Source organism: Palaemon carinicauda, chromosome 37, assembly GCF_036898095.1.
Source record: "Palaemon carinicauda isolate YSFRI2023 chromosome 37, ASM3689809v2, whole genome shotgun sequence".
Classification (NCBI taxonomy): domain Eukaryota; kingdom Metazoa; phylum Arthropoda; class Malacostraca; order Decapoda; family Palaemonidae; genus Palaemon; species Palaemon carinicauda.
In genome coordinates this window covers 40,842,831-40,853,809 of record NC_090761.1, presented here as the reverse complement: position 1 = coordinate 40,853,809, position 10,979 = coordinate 40,842,831, and the positions used below count along the sequence as shown (strand labels likewise).

Here is a 10,979-nt window from a genome sequence, read left to right as displayed (position 1 = left end):
GATGCCTGATTGTGTAAGCAGTGTCTTTACAATGGACAAGGCGATTATTCATCACCAATTAGTTATACAAGTCGATGGCGTTTAAATGTAAAACGGACGAAGGTAAACCTACCCAATGAATCTTAATTGTTAAGTGTTGATATTGATGTTCTTTTCTCCCCTATATAAAAAAGAGCAAATGTCTGGATCTTTTCGGTCACAATAAACTCCCCCCGTCCTTAAGATAGGGGGAGAAGGAGCAGTCATACCTTAGTGACAGGAGGGTGGATGTGCGTACACATTTATCTAAATATTTGTCCGTCATGTATGACGGGTCGCGTACGACAAGTTTATGAACACAGTAATCATAATCATTAAGCTACTCATAATGAGTCCGCATTCTTATGAAACAATGCAAATGAGGCCATTATCTCACCTAAAAGCATCTACGGAATACAGTGTTTCAATGCCATGATAGAAAAATAAACCTGGAAAAGAAACGTCATTAGCAAATGGATTACGCTCAGACAATACTCGTGTTTTTTTCTATCTAGCCGAAATTGCACTCGGAATGATACTGTTGACCAGAATAACAACAATTCGTAAAGCTGTAGTTTAAACACGTGAGGTTAAAGTTACCCATACCTAATCAAGAGTACAAATGAAAACGAATAGCGGAGAACACCATTATCATAAATTATATTTCATCATCATCATCATCTACGTCTATTGACACAAAGTGCCTCAGTTAGATTTCTCCAGTTGTCTATATCTTGAGCTTTTAAATCCATACTTATCCACTCCTCATCCCCTACTTCACGCTATGTAGTCCTTAGCCATGTAGGCCTGGGTCTTCCAACTCTTCTAGTGCCTTGTGGAGCAAAGCTGAACGTTTGGTGAACTAATCTCTCTTGGGGAGTGTGAAGAGCATGTCGAAATCATATCTATCTGCCCCTAACCATGATCTCATCCACATATGGCACTTGAGTAATCAAAGTAATAAAAAATACTCAAATTATATTTCTACAGGAAAAAAAAATGGGAACATTGCATATTGATGAAATATATCAGCTTCCTGCAGAGGAAATGTGAAGTATGAAATCCAGGGAAACATAATGAATTGGATATGATTTATGAATTTGAGCCATATGACCTGGAGCTATGAATAGCCCAAGAGTCTGGTAACCCCCAGATATTGCTCTAGAAAGATATGGCATTGGTTCACTGGGATCCTTTACATAAAAAAAGAGGAATTAATTTTTTCTGGAATGAAACACACTACATCTATTATTATCATTATTACCATTGTTTTGAATGAACAAACGACCTGGAAAGAATCTAAGACAACTAAAAAAGGTTCGACCAAAAAAAAAAAAAAAAAACACACACACACACACACACACACACACACACCACCAAGACTCAAGCCCGTAATAGGAATTACAACGACGAATAAACGGATAAAACTGACAGGCGTTGAAAAAAACCTGAGGCGATGGTGTAATGGTGCATATCAAAGTAGCTTAATAACCTCTAAATTTAAAGTCGTGATCTCACCTTGAATAGCAGATATCAGCAATAAACTGGATCAAATAGACTACCCTTCTCGAGTATATCCTATAACTTACTTGAAACACTAAGACTATCCTAAAAAAAAATACGTGTACCCTACGAAAATAACAAAATAAAACATAATAAAGTAGTAACAAATCCTACCCAGTGTTTCTATCATTCTTTATTCGTCTGTTCTAATTTATTTTCCGTTTTACCCTTCAGTTCTAAACAAAATTATGTCACACTTTTACTCGTCCGCCTATTTCTAACCTAATGAGCGTTCTTCCAACATTTTTAGCAAATCATAAACAAGACCATTTTTATCGTATAGAGTCATCGATACCCCCAAAAATGAAAGATACACAACGATATCTGCTTGTAAGTAATCAATATCATAAGGAGTACAAGTTCACCCATGAACGGGAAAAAAAATAGCAATTATCTTGATCTAGTTCACAAAATTACTGACAAATCTAAGCATTCAGAACAAGGCACAATCTTTTAATTTCAAGTCTCAATGTCCATCTTTCTACATGTCAATTTTAGAGTTTAATTTGGAATGTGTTTATATTTCTTGGAACAGGCACTATAGTTTATTATAATGGTTTATTAAAATAGTATGAATAGCTCAATTTTCTCTCCGACTAACACCACCTGAATTGGTGAAGAAAAAAATTTCACTTTATGTTTTTAGTAATTCAACTTATACTTTTTTCGTGATTTTTTACAGGCTATGCATAATTTGACGTCCTTATCTGGATGTTAGGAATAAGATGCATGCGCTTGGTTTTAACCTGTTCTCGTCTCACGATTAACAACACAGCATCAACACTCTTGTTTAAAGGATTATCTTAACTTCACCAAGATTAAGATGTAACAATGATTATCGTCCTAAAATGTAAACACAGAAAAGATAGCCACCTCTCCTAGAAATTAAATCTTCAAACAATGTCATTTCTCTATCGCTATAAAATCCATACTTGAATTCATAAATTTTATATGGATGTATGGAATTGGGTCATAGTCCGGGGAGACCATTCTGCGACGACAAGCGCCTGTGAGAAAAACCTAAAGTATAAAGTTAAAAGAGGTTGGATAGTAAGATGGATGCAAGAAAGACCGAACAAACAGAGACACGACGAAAATGTGTCTGAAGCTAGAGGCCGAAGAGACGCTGCAAAGCCCCTTTAAGTAATACCTACAGTGCACTGTGGTACACATGCGTTATAATGAATTGTGAATGAGCCCCTTATTCAGAATCATCCACCTACGCAGAAAACTTAACAACACGCCAAACCATCTAACTTTTAGTACAACATTCACATCTATCTATCACAATTAGGCTACTTGCTATCCGAGTTAAAGAAAATCTTTCCCTATACTTTCACTCTATTCAACGGCGCTATATAAATCTTCCTCTCCTCCTCACTCGTAAAACTGTAGAAAATATACATTCGTCTTGTCCTCCATTCTTATAACCTGACCACTGATCAATCCTTTGAATGATGCCAACATTTTCACCCATTCAATTTTTTCCTAAAAAATAATGTATTTACTGATTAAATCCAAAGTATAAGTTTACTGATCCATTCACATTGCACACTACATTTTTAATTATTCTTCCACAATTACATATACGACGAAAACAATTTATTTCATCAGCCTCAACCATCAATCGTCCACTTACATTCCACATTCACTCATAACTCCCATCAAGGCGAGTTGACACAACCACCTCTTCTAACATTCTATCCGGTCTCTATTCATCCTGTTCTATCCTTGGCCTACAGAGATACTGTACCCCGGTCTATTCCTAATCTTTAGTACCAAACCTAGTGCCCTACTCATTTCACTTCATTACAATCAAGATTCACTGCCGAATACATATACTCGGATCGTCAATTGGGACCGCTCGGTAATATAGGAACAACAGCTTTGTACACAGTACATAGCCAAAAATATTGTTTGCTGAACGGATGTTCGAATAGTTGCTTTATCTCCTATTGCGAATCTACGTTATAAATGTTTGACTACTCAAGCAGTGACTACGTGGGAAATCATGCATAATATTTGGTATATAGAAAATTATTTATCGATATTTTTGCATGATCAGAGAGAGAGAGAGAGAGAGAGAGAGAGAGAGAGAGAGAGAGAGAGAGAGAGAGAGAGAGAGAGAGAGAGAGAGAGAGATTAAAATGAATAGACTACTCTTGGATGAAAAGGACCCTAACTTTTGGGCAGACGACGATCAAAGGATTTCAGAAATAGCCTACAGTCAATCGTAAGTAAAGATGGTTTACTTTACTTATCTATCCACAATTACTGTTCAAAATGTCTTTTCTTCAACTTATACTTTTATGTATCTAAAAGCGATGGTTGCAGAAGAAAATTACTATATTCATTGTGTGATTACTGTCTGTTTTACAAATTAAGTTTATGGTATATAACTGGATTAAACTCACCTTTGGGCAACAAGAGTTTCGGCTACTTGAGTAATCCGTGGTGATATAAATGACTCATTAATCAAACAGTTATTTTCACAAATAACATTAACGGAAAAAATGAACACGGAAAAGTCATAAATAAAACTTTATCAATAAATGTATCGGAAAAAGAACAAGCTCCTTCCCAAACTCAAATAATCAAATTTAGATTCTGGAACCCTCCCACGGAAGCAAAGTCTTATACAACGAACAGAATTGTTTTCTTTGTCACTGCGCATCCAACAATAAAACCATGAAAAAGAGCTCTGGGTGCAAACTAAAACATCCCCTACGGTCGTAACGTGAATTTATGCAAATTTGGTGGGTAAAATGCTTAGCATCCAACGGTCTTGACCTAAAAATTCTAAGGAAAGCCACAGACATTTTTGCTTCGCGCGTCTTGCGCTGAAGCTATCAAGCAAAAGGAGAACTCTTCAGTTTTGCTATGAGGATGCAATATTCTCGGCTAAATAAATAAATAATAATTAAATTATTATAAACATGCATTTCTAATAAATAATATAAAACACGTTTATTTTTGCAAACAGTGATAGGTTTCTGTAAGGAAAAGGTTATTTAAGATGGCTTCCCTTCAAAACGCATAAATCTTTCGCCTTTTATTTAAGATGTCTGCTTTAAAAAAATAGAGATCTATTTCTATCAAATAGAACAACTTAGTATAAATAGAATGAATAGGATTCTTAATTCTATTCCAACAAAAATGCAAATATCAATTAAACACACACAATAGTATATTTCAAATTAATTCTTTTTCCTTGTTAGAAAGAAATGAAAAACAAGGGCATAAAGACATTTTTAAACGAGAGTTGGCTTCTTTCACATGAATCCTATTTTAAAGTAAAAATAACATACGTAAAATATAGGAGTAGTATTTCAAAATAGCAGTTTTTGACGTTTAATCCCGTCTGGTTATCATTATTGTTATCACTAGCTAAGCTACAACAATAGTTGGAAAAGCAGCATGCTTAAGCTCAAGGGCTCCAACAGAGAAAAATAGGCCAGTGGAGAAAGGAAATAAGGAAATAAACAAATTACAAGAGAAGTAATGATCAATTAAAATAAAAAATTTCAAGAACAGTACCAACATTGAAATAAAATGAATAAATAAGTGACTCTTCCCGAATTCGGATCGCCTAAGCCTCACTTCAATTATTTAATGCCATCAACTCTCTCAAAAGGGAACGTATATAACTTCAAAGTCTTCTCGCTTATTTCAAAATATTAATTTGTAATTCACGTTCAGCGAACCTCACTACGCATGTAAGTTCTCAAAGCCAAAATATCCCTATAAAAACCAACGAGAATAGATTCATAGTTTTAATAGCCACAAGACAATAAGCAAATAATTCTAGATTACCACAACTACACACAATATAAATATCAAAAGACTAATTCAAATTTAAACCTTTATCATTTGTATCCATGGATATATTCAGGACTACTTTCTTTCCACATCAAAAGTTCCGCAATAACCCGAACACACAATGTGTTCAGCATTTCATCTTTTTCTCTGAAACGGTTAATATATTTGACGAAATCCGAAGTACATTCTGTTTCATGACTTCCAAAAATGAAGTTTTCTCATCAAATGTGACACGTATGTCATAAGCCAACGTGCCAAATCATGAGAGCAATATCATTACCATCATCATGAATGGGTTTTCGAATTTCAGGATCAGATTTTAAAATGATATGAGCCATCCTCCATGCAGCAAATTTCTGAAACAATATAATTCAATCGTCGTAAGTATGCAACAACCAGTATAATGACTTTTATTAATACATTGTATTCCAATGATGTGGAAGTCCAATTATTAATTACCCAGATAAACTTCTCAACAATCAAAGCCCCTATATGAACTTGGAAAACAGAGTTATGAAAAAAAAAACTGAAATATAGGCCTACACACAATTAAGAAATAACTTCAATGTATTAGATATAGATGTCGTGGCAAGAATCAGATCAAAATTGATATGGGCCTAACTAACAGTGTTCAAAATTAGTTGAACACTGTAAACTTGCGAAAAAAAAAAATTATATAAAATAACATGGTTCAAGAAGCAAAATTCCTGTAATTTCAACTATAAAAAAAATTAAAAGCAGTTAAACATTTTCAAATATCTTAAAAGCAATTGAAATTTATGTCAGCAGAATTTACGCAGTTGTCTTGCTCTTTCCCATTTGTGTAGAAAGAAAGACTAAGTTTGAAAAATCTATACATTAGAAGGATCCTCTGTGCAGAATGATAGACAGTCAATGGTACATCGAAAAAAATTTTTTAAGCTGTTTTAATATACGATTAAACAAATTATAGTACATTCCAAAGCTCATTTGCCTAAACTACCAGTCCTACTGTCATATCTTCCATGAAAACACTAAACCTAGATAATTCATTTTTTGCGATGTTGACAATGATTGTAATCTTTGTTTTTCTAAAAAATTATTTTTGTCAATTACTATTACACAATTAAGCATGAAAAATCGGTATAAATACATACATACATACACACAAACACACACACACACATATATATATATATATATATATATATATATATATATATATATATATATATATATATATATTTTAAAAACAAGATTGATGTCCTAAGCTATAGGCGTAGCTTCGCCAGGGGCCTTTGTCTGTTGCCATGAAATCGCACTAATTAACAAACAATATGATTCATTATCAATCGCACAATTGATAGGAACAAATGTGTCAACTCCCGAAAATTTACACAGAAAAAATGTTATTCTCACACATACAATGGACTAATTATTAAACCAGATTTACTTAAGATAAGGTAAAGAACATTGAAATTCTCACTCTTGTAAGTTTAGTTATGTGCAGAATATAATATAACCATGAAAAACAGTCCATTTGGTAATCAAAATCGGTCGAAAGTTATCCTAATGTCATCGGGTGACCGGAGAATACCTGTTGCGGTAAACTTATTTGTTTTATCTACTTACCATCGTAAGTAGGTCAGACAAAAGGCAACGCTTATCCATGACATGTTCGTTTGGGCTTACGTTTTAAGGTTCATTTCAAGAATAAAACAACGAAATTACGAAAAAACCTCGAAAGCAATTGATGTACGGATCGGGAGAGCGGGATACACACCCTTCCATCTACCACCACCGAGTTACACTGACGCGATTTTCCTGCTCGACTCCAGAGAAGTCGCGGAGAAGAGATTGTCATACAGGGAGCGCTAACCGGACCACTGGAAAATTACTTTAATGATAATTATTCCCCCCTTGCCTCTCGGTAGAACAATTATAACTACAACTACGGGAGGAACAAATTTCACAAAATACCACTGACGTGGGTGTCTTCAAGAACACAAAGTAAGAATTATATATATGTATATATATATATATATATATATATATATATATATATATATATATATATATATATATATAACTATACATGCATATATGTATGTGTATATACATATAATATATATATATATATATATATATATATATATATATATATATATATATATATATATATATATATATATATATATTATATATATATATATGTGTGTGTGTGTCTGTCTGTATGTATATATATATATATATATATATATATATATATATATATATATATATATATATATATATGTGTGTGTGTGTGTGTGTGTGTGTGTGTGTGTGTGTGTAATACCACCGACGTGGGTGTCTTCAAGAACACAAAGTAAGAATTATATATATATATATATATATATATATATATATATATATATATATATATATATATATATATATATATATATATATATATATATATATATATACAGTATATATAATGAGTAAGACAATGGCAAAGAGGAGAGCTAAAGGTAGGTTGACACCAGGACCCACTTAGAATGATCAACTATTTTAGTAAAACTTCAGCAAAATGATTACATTTAGGCAAGATTCATTATAAAAGAATATTAATGCTTCCCCGTTATAAAAACAAAAAAACATGATATAAATTAGGCAGATTTCCATGGCAAGTTCTGTGTCTCTTGTCCTACTGACATCTTTATCAGTCTTTGAGTGATTTTTTAGTCTTGATTACTGCACTGTGACTCCAGTAGTTTTCATGTTTGCTAAACGAGTTTCATATCCTTACTTACTAACGATATCCCAAATCTATATTTAAACTCTATTGGGTTTGGATACTTGTAGGGTCCATTCATTTGCCCTATACACCCAAACAAAGATCCCCTATCCCCAAGCTACTAGTGCTGCTGTAAGGGTTAGACATGCTGATGACCCATATAGACTATTCGAAATTAGTGTGAATCATGCAATAAGAAGAAAAACGTTTTGTTATGCGTCACCAAGAATCTTCAACGACCTTCCACTTGATGTCAAGAATAGCAAAAATGTGGCAGCTTTCAAGAAAAACCTGAAGACTTATCTCTTTGGAAAGTGTTATAATAGTTATCTGAAAACTATTAAGCCTGAATACAAATGCTAGAGAATAACTGAAAAGATACAGAGCAAAATATTAACTGGAAAGAAATTATTTTCACACACCAAGGCCCGCCTGAACAGACTCTTAGTGTCTGATGGAGGGCGAGAAATAAATCCCTAAAACTAAAAGTAAGCAAGTAATGCAATCCTAATTTAATCTTTGTATCGTTATATAATGTAGGTCGCTCATATCTGTCTACATATTGAATAGACCTATTGTTGATTTGCTTGTCAAAATTATTCCCTTTTGAAACTTAAACAGACATGCTTTTAGAGATTTTATCCTCATTGAATTCATTAGTTCGACTAACTCGTTTAAAACCACCGTCTGTTTTTCAATATCAAATTCAAAATCTATTCCTCATAGATATATCTCCATACATATGATTCGTTTCAATTATATCAAGTCATTAACTAGAGATATGATATTAGAAATATTCTTTCAGTAATTTGACTTTTGCAAATTCTTATGGAATAACGAAAAATTTCGTTGCTAACAGATCCACAGTTGGAGAACCCCCATAAAGTTAGGACTTTGTAGGCTACAAGGTGATACAAAGACCATTCGGTAAACCTTATTTGAAATGCTGAGCTCAGATTGTCGGCGAGCACATTCCTCTAGTCTGGTATGAAGCGGGCTAATACTGGTACCAAGCGGACTTCGGTCCACCTTAGTATTTATACTGTTAGATGGGAAGAGGCTGCAAGCAAGTTCCTTCTTGCTTGTTGATGTGACCCCATAAGTGGTGCTGTCGCTCATCACACCACTGAGTGGTCTGTCAGGAACTGATGAGGTTGTTGAAGGACCGGAAAGTTGGCTTTCATCTCTTAAGAGATTTAAGTGAAGGTACTTTCAGGCTCTGTCCAGAGGCCTGAGGTCGTGTGGTGCAGCTCGATGGTCCCTCCTCCCTTCTTTTGATGTGTCTAAGCACAGCATCAAGTCGTGGGGGGGGGGAATAGAGGTTACACCCATCCGCAGATTCTCGACTGCCACCCATTCGTTGAGGTTTGTCCAATCTTCTGGTCCCATGGAGTTCAGAATGCCCGGAGAATCGAAGGCCTGATTCCAGTCAGACTAAAGTCGCCACTGAAGAGAATGAATCCTGAGGCGGCCGTTGGAAACTAGACAGGCCAGGGATGATAGGTGTCTGATGAGACATAGTTACTCTGGGCTGGGAGTTCTTCTCGTCTTGAGAAAGGGTCTTGTGACCTTTCTAAGCCTCGTTATCCTCGTTTCCCTTCTCTCATTACTCCCTCTACATTTCCCTTATCTAATTACTCCCTCAACATTTCCCTTCTCTCATTATTCCCTCTACCTTTCTCTTACCTAATTACTCCCTCAATATTTCCTTTCTCTCATTACCCCCACTACATTTCCCTTCTCTCATTACTCCCACAACATTTCCCTTCTCTAATTACTCCCTCGACATTTCCTTTCTCTCATTACTCGCTATAAATCATCCAAAGCCTTCTCTGTATACCTGTTCATGTAAAACACATAATTTGACAAAAACTGTCTATTCATCCAATTATCAATTACTTTTAAACAAGCAATCTACAAAACTAGCTTTGTAATGAAATGCTTAAAAGAATAGTAATGTATATGTGAGCTAATACTTACATACTGGTGATGGCGGGTATCAACATTCGTGAAGGCAAACTCCAACAATGTCCAAACACAAGTGGCATATCTGGAATGTGCAACAACAAAAAATGAAGTTTTGCCAGGGTTGATTTCCCCAAGCAATGAGAAAACTATAAATATGAAAGGAATAAAAAAAAATCAAGGCTATCAGGTAAACATTCATCCGATTATATCAAAGAAAAAAAAAAGAAAAATTATAATTACTTTATCTAATTTTTGGCTCACAATATTAAAAAATATACACTGTGCTCGAATAGATTTGAAAACTATGAAATGACCAACTAAACAAAAACTTGGGGAAATTCACTGTCTTAGTGAAACCTTATATACTAGTGTATGCGACCGATCAAAAATGACAGCTAAATACTTAGATATGCACACACATGCACACATTCAACCCTTCCCAGCTGTCAAAGTGTGTAGGAACACTGTCTTCTAAACCAGGTAAAAATTTTTTGCCTGGTGAAGTGGACCGTTGGGAGGTATCCTTAGAGACGGGAACTCAAACCATGTTCCGAGAGGGAGGTCTCAATTTCGAATGGAGAAAGGCAAGTTTGTAAGTCCGCATGAGTTAGGAAAGATCTAGCGATGAGGGGATGTCCCTTCCTTTCAGTTTGATGGCAAGGGTCAAGGTTGAGTGATCATATTTGCCTGCTGAAACTGAAAAGGGGGGTCTTTTCCTCCTGTAAATATTTGAGGATTCTGCTATTGCTCAAATAGAGGTATCAACTGGAGAGATACGCTTTCCCATAAGACCAACCACAGAAGACGATACACTTTGGCTGGTAGACTGATGCTGAGGATTCCTCAGATATCC

At 34.7% G+C, this 10,979-nt stretch overlaps 1 protein-coding gene across 1 annotated transcript in view; it reads right to left on the bottom strand.

Annotated features, from left to right (window-relative positions):
- Positions 1-7,167, bottom strand: part of LOC137629594 (atrial natriuretic peptide receptor 1-like) — a 1,161,427-nt gene extending 1,154,260 nt beyond the window's left edge. The window contains 1 exon segment of the mRNA XM_068361051.1: positions 7,012-7,167. The gene's annotated coding sequence lies outside the window, so the exon portion shown is untranslated.
- Positions 7,168-10,979: the final 3,812 nt, after the last annotated feature.